This window comes from Mirounga leonina, unplaced genomic scaffold (genome assembly GCF_011800145.1).
Source record: "Mirounga leonina isolate KUSES-001 unplaced genomic scaffold, KU_Mleo_1.0 Mir_125, whole genome shotgun sequence".
NCBI classification, from domain to species: Eukaryota; Metazoa; Chordata; class Mammalia; order Carnivora; family Phocidae; genus Mirounga; species Mirounga leonina.
Window position 1 is genome coordinate 68,291,998 of NW_023270305.1, and position 12,884 is coordinate 68,304,881.

Consider the following 12,884-nt stretch of genomic DNA (forward strand, 5'->3'; position numbering starts at 1 on the left):
TGGGATGGTTTGTTATAAGGCAGTGGACAGCAGATCCAGGCTTTTCATGACCTGGAGGTAGACAGCTGCCATAAGGGAACCTAAATCTCTGGCTTAGGACTGGGAGGTGGGCAGAAACTGTAAGGGTTTTGAAGGCATTGGAAGGGGAAGCCTGATGGCCTCCAAAGAGGCTGCTGGTGAGGAAGATGTTGTTGAAAGCAGGAGCCAAGGGGACCCTTACGATGCATTGGAGGGAAATTTAGCAACATTGTCACTTGAAGTGATGTAGATAACAGAGAAGGTACCTAATGACCTAATGGTTTGGGCTGAGGAGATTTTTAGGCAGAATGTCAAAAATGCCACTTGGATTATTTTAGCTGCATATGATAAAGATAGAGAAAGATGAGTTAAAAAGGAAAGTGTAGGGGCCCCCGGGTGGCTCAGTCAGTTGAGTGTCCAACTCTTGATTTCAGCTCAGGTCATGATCTCAGGGTCATGAGATCAATCCGCAAGTTGGGCTCATTTGCTGAGTGTGGAGCCTGCTTAAGATTCTTTCTCTCTCTCTCCCTCTCCCTCTGCCCCTCCCCCCTACTTGTGCTCAAGCTCTCTCTCTGAAAAAAGAAATACATTTTTTAAAAAAGGAAAGTTTAATTTTCAAGCAATTCTATAGATTGTATATAAAATATTGTATAGAAATTATTAAAATTGTATTGAATTGTGTAAAAATTGTATAGAAAATATTAGAAAGCCAAGGATTTTCTGGGTTTGAAAGTAAATGTGGTTTCTCATTCCCAGCCTCTCCAGATGGCAAAAAATTCTCAAAGTCTGAAAGGGCCTCAAGACAAAGATAAAATCCAGGGTGGGACTATAAGAACCTTTGTTAAAACCTCAGAAAGATCAAATGCTTCATAAAATCTTTCAGATAGACAAAGGCCCCCTGAATATTTCAAGAGCATGCCTCACAGTCTGTTTATTAAATAACCGGGCTTCTAAGAATTTTAAGAGGATTGGGGCGCCTGGGTGGCTCAGTCGGTTAGGTGTCTGCCTTCAGCTCAGGTCATGGTCCCAGGTCCTGGGATCGAGCCCCACATTGGGATCCCTGCTCAGCGGGGAGCCTGCTTCTCCGTCTCCCTCTGCTGCTCCCTCTGCTTGTGCTCTCTCTCTGTCAAATAAATAAATAAAATCTTAAAAAAAAAAAAGAATGTTAAGAGGATTATCCCTCAACAACCTCATGAAAGGCTCAAAGTAGAGAAGAGCTGATCTTGATGAGATTTTTAGTATAGCTTTTGGTTAATGGAGTGAAGCGCAATAGGATCCATAGGAAACCCACAAAGTCTTAAAATGAATTGTATTGTCAGAAGCACCATCAGCTCGGACTGAAAAGTACAGAGTAGAACAAAATGAAAAAGCTACATAATTTTTTTGGACTTTGGGCCCCCCAGAAGGAAGCAAGCTGAGAAAGCTACTCAGTTGTAAACACCAGCAGGTTTTTATAGCGAAGGAAGGGTGATTCAGAAGGTGGAACTGAGAGCCCAGAAAACAGAGCCATTGGGAAACATTCCCAGGCAGTAGGACTGACCCCTAACCAAGAAATGGGCAATATGTGCCTGTTTGGATTTCACAGTGACTATGGACCGGTGACTGCTGTGTGCCTCCCCCATACCATTTCAATGGGAATGTTTATAGTGATTATCCTAGGCCCTGTACCATCACTGTGTGTTGGGTGTGTATGGAGTAGATAACTTTCTTCTCAGTTCACAAGTCTTTAAATAAAGAGGAATAGTGCTCAAGCAGCTGTGTCTGAGAAATTGCATTTGAGGAACCTCCTCCGTAATTGGTTTAGATGATGGGATCCCAGTCCTCTAGCTTAAACCTGATGCCATCATGGATGAGACTTTTGGGGATCGTTGGAAGAGAGTGAGTGTATTTTGCATGTGAAAAGAATCCCTGGGGCGCCTGGGTGGCTCAGTTGGTTAAGCGACTGCCTTCAGCTCAGGTCATGATCCCGGGGTCCTGGGATCGAGCCCCACATCGGGCTCCCGGCTCAGCAGGAAGCCTGCTTCTCCCTCTCCCACTCCCCCTGCTTGTGTTCCTGCTCTCGCTGTCTCTGTCTCTGTCAAATAAATAAATAAAATCTTAAAAAAAAAAAAAAAGAATCCCTGTACTGTACACCATCACTTTGGCCATGTTCTATTGGTTAGGGTGAGTCCCAGACCAGATGCAGCATGGGAGGGCACTCGGCAAGGGAATGAGTAACAGGAGGCATGGCATGGTTTCCCAGGGCCATCTTTGGAGACTGGCTACCACCAAAAAAGTCCTTTTTCTTTTTCATGTATTCAACAAATATTCTCTGTCAAGCACACGGTTCCTTCCTTCCTTTAAGTATACATAGAGTATACTTAAACTAAATGTCACTTTTGTTTGATTCAGGATAACAGCCACTGAGAAGCTCTGTGAAGGATAAGCAACATTCAGAAAGTGTTTACTATATGGGGTGCCTGGCTGGCTCGGTCGGTGGAGCGTGCGACTCTTGATCTTGGGGTTGTGGGTTTGAGCCCCATGTTGGGTGTAGAGATGACTTAAAGATAAAAATCTTTAAATAAATAAATAAATAAATAATTCACTGCATACCTGACCGCAAGCTTGAGGTCTCATGAGGTTGTAGTCAGGCTGTGACTGAGGTAAAGTCTTTGTCACTCACCTATCTGGCACCTGGGCTGGGAGGACTCCAACAAGGGAGGCTGGAACACCTGGGGTTCCTCAGACATCTCTGTCTCTCTGTGGCCTCTCCACATGAGATCTGCCACATGGCAGCTTCAGGGCAGCCAGACATCCCCCAGCAACTCAGGGATCTAAAGGCACACGTCCTGAGAGAGAGCAAGACGTAGGCTATGTCACCTTTTCTAACCCAGCCTTGGAAGTCACGCAATGTAATTTCTACAATACTCTATTTGTTAAGGCAGTTACAAAGGCTTACCCAGGGACAGAAGAGGGGCATCCCTTCCATTTCTCGATAGGAAATATGTCAACAAATTTGATCCATGTTTAAAACCAGCACAGTATATTGCTTGCGGGTGTCCCCTTGAGGTGGTGGGCACTGCCATGCTTGGCCTGGGGCTGATTCCAGGATGGGACTGGGCTGGAGACCGTGCCAACCTCCTGCTCGGGAGAGGGCAGAGTGGCTGGGCTGTGAGGTCCTCTGAGCCCTTGGGGGCTGGTGAGTGGGAAGGGGGTCTTTCAAACTGCCCCCCCCCCCCCCCGCAAAGAATCTGGGACTTTGGGTGGGTCACGGGGTTTTCAGAAAAAGTGAGCAAGAGGAGCACGTCCTTGGCACGATGGGTCTGGTTCCTGGAAGGAGAGGGAGAGAGGGTTGGTGCCGAGGGCATCCGAGCTGGGCCGAAATAGAGGGCTTGTTCTGCTCACAAGCCTGCTATTTGAGGACCTGGAGCCATGACGTCCCTCTGAGTTTCCATTCTCTGCGCTGCAGCTGCTGGTTACGTGGTTCATTCAAAATGCTTTGCAGGAAGCAGCAGGCTCCACATTCCAGGGCTTTTAGTCATTTTTTCTCTCAGAGCTCTGGGGCTGGGATTAGAACGTTCTTCAAACCACACTGTCCTCGGCTGGAATCCCAAGAGGAAGTGGGTGGGTCCCTGGGGGATGAGAACACAGGCCCAAATTCAGGGGCAGGATGAAAAAAGATTAAGGCCCGCACAAGTAAACTCCTAGAGAGATCACGGAGCTAAGGCCCAGGTTTGGCGAGGGCTGGAAGCCTGTGGGGGGTGACTCTTGACCTGCCAGCCATGGGCCAAGGGGGATGCTGAGTTTCTGGTGTGTGCGTGTGTATGTGCATGCGTGCGATAGAACAGGATTGGTGGTGGCATTTCATTCTGAGGCTCCCACATGCTCAGCCCCTGACTTCGGTCACTGCCCTTGGGCTGAGGGAGAGTGTGACATGGGGCTTCATTTGCTGCAGGAGGGAATGTTTAGGTTTGGGATGGGGAGAGCAGCACTTTAGCAAATGGACCCCACAGATACTTGAACCCGGAAAAACCACAACAACTGTTTGCCGAGGGTCTGTTACGCTTCTGGCATTGGGCTGGGCGTTGGGAATACAAAGGGTATAGAACAGACTCCCTCCTGTCCTTGTAATAAGACCTGGGAAATAGGGCCTGGAAGGTGTCCACTGGGATAAGGGAGAGAGAGCAGACGAAGGGGGTGGGGAGTGGTAGACCTCAGATTCTGGTGGGCAGAGAAGAGGCAAATGTAGATGCCACCATAGATCACGCAGATGGCTGAAGCTCTGGAAGGGAGAAAGTGATGGACATCAGCAAACTCCCAGGGGTCCTGAGGCAGGAATCCCTCCTCAGGTCTTGAAAAGCCCCAGAGGCTGGCCCAAGAGGAGGAAGGGGGAAGGGCCACCCAGCCCAGTGCCACTCTTTCATCTGAGGGCCGGAGGCAGAAGGAAGGAAACCCTGCCGTGAGTCTCGTCCAGCTCATAGACAAAAAAACACCAACGTGCTTTTGCTCCCTATGGTAGGGAGAACTACAAATATGCCCCCCACCCGGTTTCCCACCCTAATCCCTGAGCATGATGAAATATCAAGTGCCTGATTCAGTAACATTATATGGCAAAGGGATTTGAAGACCTAATTAAGGTTCTGAATCACTTGACTTGGGGTTAATCAAAAAGGAGATTATCTTGGGGGGGGGTGGGCCTAATCTAATCACACGAGCCCTTTAGAAGCAGAGAGTTTTCTCTGGCTGGTGGCAGGGGAGGGGATTCTGTGTACCACTGATGACTTGAAGACACAGGGGAGCATGTGTAAGGGAAGGGCCCGGGAGAGCGGCTTCTAGGAGCTGAGAGGGGCCCAGGGGACAAGCAGCAGGGAGACAGCTCCTCTGTCCTCCCCCTGCAGGAGCAGAGTTCTGCTAGAACTGGAATGAGCTCAGGAGCTGATGCTTTCCCAGGGCTTCTAGAAGCGGGCCTTGATTTTGGCCTTGTGAGGCCCTGAGCAGAGGATCCAGCTGAGCCCACCTAGACTTCCGATCTTCAGAACGGTGAGAGAATAAATAGGGGCTATTTTAAGCTGCTGACTTTGTGCTAATTTGTTATGAAGCAAGAGGGAATGAATACACTCTCCCTTTCTCGTTTCATCCAAGAAAGTCCATGAGGAGGGTACGATGAGTTGCCTTTTGCAGACGGGGCTGGCTGGGTGTCCAGCCCAGAGCTCAGGTCTGAGCCCCACTGAACCTCAGCCTTGGCCTCAGTCTCGTCCTCCAACTCAGGGCAGAGGAGGAGGGCTGCGTCTTCCACTTCTGTTTAGGAAAATCACCCCGCAGCTCCTTCCAGCGCACGGCCTGCAGGCGGCCGAGCCGGCCCAGCCCTGCATTCCCTGCAGAAGAGCAGAGCTCTGGGAAGAAACAAGAGAAGGGCAGTGACCTCCCCTTCCCCCTGCTTCTCAGATGACAAGTCTGGCCTCTGTCTAGGCAAGAGACAGGGCCTGGGATGCAGGGAGCCATAAAGTTTGGCTGCGCCCTTCCCCACCCCCATAAGAAGCGTTTTCTGACTGGCTGGTGTGGGGATTTTTACATTTTATACTTCCTTTCTTAATCATTTGTTGGACCCATAATCGGGTACTTCTGGGAGTCCAGAAATATTTGCAAGGAGGAAGGTTATGTTTCTGCTTTATTAATTAAAAAGCCCTAATGAAGGTTTTCTCATTTCCACATGAGGCCTTTTTGAAAAATCTCCGATTCTTCCCAGATGGTGTCTAGCTCCTTCCCCACAGCCACTGGAGGGGTGGGGCTTTGAAAGTAGGGGGTTTTGTGTCTGGCCAACTTGGGATTTCAGTTCTGTCACGTCCCCCCTGAGGGGAAGGTGGGGGGCAGACAATCTCCCAGGCCTCGGTTTCTTCAGATAGACCGTTTCTGAGATGCAGTGGGCCAGCAAATACACACAAGAAGGAAGGAGTCAACATCGCTTTCCTTATCTGTCTGCCTCATCACCACACGACAGCTAGCCTTGGAAATATTTTCTGACAACTAGAAAATATTTTTTATTCTGACGACCGGCAGGCCTGGCCAGCCAGCAGCAAAAATCTTCCGTCAGCAAAGTTTGCCTGTGTGCCCCACCTTCTCAAAGCCACTTCCTCGATCTGTATCCCGTTTCCTTCTTTGGGGCTCTGCCTGGCCAGATCCCAGGGCCCTGGGGGTGGACACGCCTGGGAAGCCTTTGAAAAACTCTCACAGTTCAGTGTGCAGGAGGGAGGGCAATCCCTCACCTTGGGGGATCCAGCTCATGATGGAACCCAGACAGGCAGCCAGGGGGACATTTGGGGGCAGGGTGGAGGTGTTGCCAGGTACCCCCAGATGTCTCTCTGGTGAGGACTATGAGAAGTGGTTAGGCAAAGGCTCCCTCCTGCTTGGTTTCTCTCAACTGCATGTTCGGAGTTTGGAGATTGGATCTAAATCCTCTTAGATGTAGGTTTTGCTGTTAAGGAATCTCTGGGGGGAAAATCTGCTCAATTGAAAACTTTTCAAAGTTTCCATCGCGAGGGCTGAGCAGGTCCTGAGAACAGAGCATGGGGTTGTCATGTGTTTGGGAGGGGCCGAGAGGTAAGAGGAGCTTCAGGGTCTGCGCTCGGGACCCTTGGCCCCCACGGCAGGGAGGAAGATAAAGGGATGGAGGAGTGGGGTGACCGTGTTCATTCTGTCCTGCTGAGGACGTGCCAGGTGGGCCTCGGCGAAGTGGGGCCCGCTGCCCAGGCCGGGATGCCGAGGCTGGGGCCAGGCAGTGCCCTCAGCTGCCTCCGCCCTCCTCCCCCGGGGGCTGTGGGCTCAAAGCTGAGCCAAGCATAAAACAGACAGCCTCTCTCCGCCTCTCTGTTCCCACCCCCATCCTGACGGAGTCTGGTTTTCATCACTCATTAATCACCAAAGCTTCCCACAGCCTGTGTCCGTCTGTCCACACTCACCAGCCCCCTGGGCCCTGGGGGGATGGATAGACAGACAGGCAGATGGTCTCTGACTTGGGGAAATTTAGGGTCACATCTCTGTACTCTGGGCCGGGGAGAGGCTCGCTTCCTGAGCTTGTTAGGTCATCCCCACCCCCAGCCCAGCCTGAAGCTGCCAAGCCGGCCCACCTCACCCTGGCAGCCCGCGACAGGGGCCATTAGCTGTCCCGTTCACCAGGAAGGAAATGGGTTGGAGGGCTGAGGAATTCTAATTAAGCTTCCCCAGCTGGCAGGCCGGCTGGCGGATGAGAACTGGCACCTCCAGCCCCGCTAGAGTTGGTGCCAGCCCTGTTCGGCCTGGCCCGCTGGATGCCCACCTGCCGCTGTGGGAACCCCGGCTTTGGGCTGCCTTGCAAGCCCCCTGAAGCTTTGCAGATGCTGGCCCAGCCTAGCTCTCTCTGGCCCTGTCTTCATTCTCTCCTTCTCCTTCAGCCTCCTGGCCACGACTCACCTGAAGGAGGTGGCCCTCTGAGGTTGGGTTGCCATGGGGGACCCCACCCATGCAGACTGTCCTTGCACTCCACCCCCACCCCCACTCAAGAGACGTGGGTTCTGATCTGGTTCTGCCCTGACCCACTGTGTGGCTTGGGTAACTCACAACCTCTCTGGGCCTCGGCTCCCTTAACTGTGACAGTCATAGTCACAGGGCCTGGCCAAAGAAGGTGCCCATCCATCAATGTTGGGAAGCCCCTAGATGCCCCAGTTGCCCTGGCCTGCCAACTCCCTTGGGGTATGGGCTGAGGGTTGGTGGGCAGCCCAGTGTAGGGCTGGGGGTGGCGGTGGCGAGTGGCAGACAGCCAGGGGCTCCCCAGTGGTGGTCACGGCAGAGAGCTGGGACAGTCTGAAAACCTGGAAGTGACACCAAGTTAGTCCTTCCTTCCTGGCCCAGCCCTCTGAGCTCTCCCAAGAGCTATGTCCGCAGATCCCAGGGATCCCCAGCTCTGGCTACACTTCCAGCCCTTTCCCAGGGCAGGCCTCTGCTGTTACACACCCCGCACCGGCCGGGTTGCCCTGGTGGGCGTTTGCAGCCCCCCAGCTGGTTTCCACCAGTGCTGGAGACTCGCACGGAGGTCCGCCCCCTGGGCGTTGCCACACAAGATCTCCAGCAGACACAGCGTCCCTGGGATGGCAGAGCCCACCAGAACCGGGATTCTGAAGCTATGGGACTCCTTCCCACACATCCAACATGCACATCTGCATATCATTGCAGAACGATTTGCATTCATTTGCATCTCAGTCCCCAGTCACCCTACCCCATACTGTTTCCTTTTGCACCTCCAGTTTGACTAGATATTTAACCAGCAACTCCAAGGTGTAGTGTCTACACCCTCAACCTAATTCCATCCATTTCAAGTGTGTTTTGAGGACCTGGTGTCTGCACAGGACTGTATCTGAGCTGTCAGGGGATGGAAGTTGGGGAAAATAGAGTCCTTGCTGTTGGGGTGTTCACAGACTAGCTGGGGAAACAGCTGGCCTCTGTTGTTATGCACCCCGCACCGGCCGGGTTGCCCTGGTGGGTGCTTGCGCCCCCCAGCTGGTTTCTACCTCTGCTGGAGACTCGCACGGAGGTGACATCCCGACGGCTGAGTTTTCTTACTGAGCCCTGGGCTCCATGGCTGTCTTGGGAGCAGACCTTACAAATGGTTGCCTTGAATTGTACCATGCCCTGCTCTTGGCTTGGACAGATTGGACAGAGTGTGGGGCCAGAGCCAAAGACAGCCTTCGGGGACGTAGCTGATGCCAGAGAACAGGGCTGAGAGAATCAAAGTACAGAGGGGTGAGGTAACACGCTCTAGAGTCCCCCCAGGATGAGGAGGAGCTGGGACATGAACCGGGTGGCTGGATTCCTTGGCCTGTGTCCTCCACCACCACCCTCTTGTGAAGGGATGAATTGGACTGGGCTCCTGGGGGGAGTTAACAGTCAGGGGTTAGTCGGGCTGGGCTCTGGAGTCTGACTGCCTGGGTTCAAATCCCGGCTCCACCCATTACCAGCTGCGTGACTTCAGGGAAACCACTTGATTTCTCACCAGAGGTTTTCTCCTCTGTGGAGTGAGCCCAGTGACACCCCATACCTCATGGGCACCTGACTCACTTTGCACAGTGCCGAGAGCTCTGCAGGGTGAGCCACATGTGGCCATCGGGTGGGGATTGAGGAGGAGGAATGGGGATGGCCTGCTGTGGGCTATGTGAGGAGTTCAGCCTGACTGGAGCAGGCACTGTCCAGGAAAGGAGAAGGGGACAAGGCCGGGCCTGGGGGAGGGGAGCCCCAGTGCTTGGGGCCATTGGTCCCTGGTGTCCTCCTTCATTCTAGAGAGCCCAATGTGGCATACGTGTCCAGAGCTGCCCAAGGTTTGGCAGGCTTCTTTCCTGAACCTACCAGGTCACTCATACGGATGCTGGGGCTCCAGGGGTAGGAGGGTGCCATGCCCTTTGATTCTCGGGTCCTGAAGATACCACCAGCTGCCCATGGTCAACCTTCAAGGCCCACAGCGTGATGAGATTCTGAGTTGTCTGTCATGGTGCTTGAAAGCAGTGCCTTAAAGTTAAGCTTTGCCTTCTCTGGGTTCCTTTAAAAAAGGTCCACGGAGGACAAGGACTTGACTTCTCCATATCACTGTGAAAAGATAATCAGCTGTCCATTGTCAGGGCACGAAGCCTAGGGTATCCGTAAGGAGGGGCAGGGGATGCTGAACAGGAGTAAGAGAGCAGAATGAGGAGGGGCTGGGGTCTATGAAGGTAAAACCAGGGGACTCTCTTACAAGGAAACACAACATGCAGAGGCAGACACATACCCAGATACACATTCCTGCCCACTCACAGACCCACAGACCAGCATCAGGGGCTTAGGGGGTGGCGGGCCAGCATGCAGTTTTCTGGAATGCTTTTAAAAAGAGATTCTGTCTAGGAGTTTAGCTTATGATAAAGCAAGGCAGAATGAGTTAGCTCTCTCCTTACATCTTTTATCTAAGCACATCCGGGAGATTCAGCCATACTATTAACTGGGACTAAAATACAGGCTTTGTGCTCAGTCCCTTCTTTGCCCCAAAGCTGTGTGAAGAGCAGAAACGTGGGGAAGATAGATGATCCGAGGTTGGCCTCCACCTTGAGTCCCAAGCCAAGCGCATGGGCATTAGCCCTGTGCAGAGACCCATGGAAAGGTACCCTGACCTGGTCTGGCACGTTTGGGGTCAGCTGGAGGGTCAGGTCCCTAACCGCTCATTGATGGCAACCCATCCTTGGTCAAGTCACTCAGTTTCTCTGGGGAGAATGCTCCAAGCCTTTTCCGCTACTGGCTTCATGCTATTCCTGTTCCCTGACCTTCCTCTTGTAAACACTGTGACCTCCCTTCAGAACTCCTCCTTCGAGTGTGGCTTAGACCCTTTATGACTTGGGTCACTCCCCTAGTATGACTGACATACAGTAGAGTCAACAGAGCTTAGGTGAACAGCTCTTTGGAATGTCACATACCTGCCTGTGCTCATGAAACCACCAGATCGAGATAGTCAACGTTCCATCTCCACGGAAGGTCTCTTGTGCCCCTCCTCAGTACATACCACCCCTAGAGGGGACCAGTAGTCTACTTTCTATCCCTATAGATAGGTGTAGAAAGACAGATAGATAGTTAGCCTGTTCTTACCCTTCTACCAATGGTACCATATAGTCTTTTTGTGTCTGGACCATTTTACTCAATGCCTGGGAGATCCGTCCATGCTGCTGTGTGTAGCAGAAGCTCTTTGTTGTGTTTTCTCACCGCCTAAGTGTTCCCTTGCATGGAGCACCCTACAGTCTGTTTGAGCATTGTCCTATTGGTAGATAGTTGGGTTGTCCAGTTTGAGGTGCTGTGAATCAAGCACTCACGCGCATATGTATTCATAGACACGTGCCTTCGAGTCTCCTGGGTAGGTAGCCAGGAGCGGACTTGTTGGGTGGTTTTTGAGAGTTGTGAGAGATCACAATCCTTCCTTCCCAGTGGCGAGGACTTGGGACACAGCAGTGTTAGCAAAATAGGTTGTCCCTCCTCCCAGTGCCCTCCCACCTCCCCCGTGCAGTTTCTTGGGAAGGTCTTACACACTGCCAGGTGTGAGGAACTGGACGAGCCATCTTGGAGGGCTCTGACCTTTAAAGGGTCACACGAAGAGGTCTGCGGTGTTACAGAGGGCATTGAGGACTCTCCTTTGGGGGCAGGAAAGGAGGTCAGGAGAAGGTGGGGCCTAGGGCAGCCAGGCAGGAAGGATGTGATCGCATCACCCAAGGTGCCAGGAGAAATCAAGCTCCAGGGTTAGTGACCTGTCCAAAGTCACATGGGCAGTATGTGGCCAGGAGGGTTGTCAAACCCAGGTGGGCCTGACTCCAGCCCAGAGCTCTTGTGACCACAGCAGGCTGCCTTCTCTATGCGGGAGGCATTTAGGGACATTTAGGTGTCAGGGTCATGGTGCAGCTGAGTGCTCCACTCTGAGATCAGACTCAAGCCCTTTCTTGGGCTTTCCACCCCTGCCTGCCTACCTGCCCTGCCTCTGGCCCAGTCTCCTCCCAGGGAGATATTCACAGGCCTTGCATTGCCTGAGTCATAGCCATGGGCTGAAGGAGAGACAGACAGAGCCTGGGGGCTGGCATTGCCCAAGACCCTGTGCCAGGACCTGCAGCTGAGCTATCCATGGGTGAGTGAGGGCAGCCCCCAGAGAACATTCCTGGAAAACCATTTGCCCAGCATAACCACCTTGGGCTTTCTTGGCCAGAACATCATATTAGGGCTGAGGGTTAGCAAGGCTGGTGGGACGGCTTTGGGCATCTGCTGAGGCCTTGGCAGGTCAGAAGAAGGGCTGCCCTGACCTCCTGGGAACTGACGATGGCCATTTTCGCTGGCAGGTTCCAGATGATGTGTTCTCAACCAGAACCAGGTGTGACGACTTCGGGCTATGGAATTAGGTATTCTCTGACTTTGCTGTTCTCCAGGAAGAAGAGAGCCTGGGTATGTGTGCGTGCGTGTGTGTGTCCATCTACTACTCAGCCATTCATTCAATCAGTAGTTACTGATTGCTTATTATGTGCCTCTAGGGACTCTACAGTGAATAAAAGAAACAAGGTCCCCATCCTCAAAGGAACATAGGTCTCCAAGTGACTCTGTATGTACCTGCAGGTGTGTATCTGCTGGAACATGTGACAGCCTGTGTGTGTGTGTGTGTGTGTGTGTCTGGGGGGAGGGTTCCTGAATCTCTGAGGCTCTGTGTGCGTGTTTGTGCCCTAACATATGTGTCTGAGCATGTGTATATGAAGGGAAGAGAATTACTCATCCACTCAGAAGACTGTTCAAGAAAGACCTCTCCCAGAGCAGTTACATTTTCATAAATAAAAACAATCAGATAATGAGTTCATTTCCGATCTCAAGTTTGATGCCAACATTCCAGAGAAACAAGACCTGCTGGCAGACTGCTGCTCTCTGTGTGGCTTGGATTAGCTGGGGGAAAGTACAGGGGTGAGACCTGCCACTTGCAGGCTGCAGGGGAGGGGAGGAGCGGGGTGGCCTGTAACCAAAAGAGCAGCTGCCTGTGTCTGGGGCCGAGAAGCTCCATCAGGAGACCCCCAACAGCCCGCACAAGGCCTGAGCCCCTCCACTCACTCCTTTGGCAGGGTCGGCAGGGGTGGCCCACGAGGCCACCATGAATTACTGAAGGCACCCAGGCCAGAGCCCACAGACGCCTGCTAGGAGAACACACAGCAGAGTACAGAAAGAGGTTGTGGTTGGAGCCTAGAGAGAAGCAGAGGGGTCACCCCAGACCACAGCCCCTGCTTCTGCCTGGATTCACATGTGGGGAGTTGCGTAGACACCTGGCTTTCACAGCCTTGCACAACGCCTTCCGCCATCCAGTGGCTCAGATCCCCTCATCCACCTCC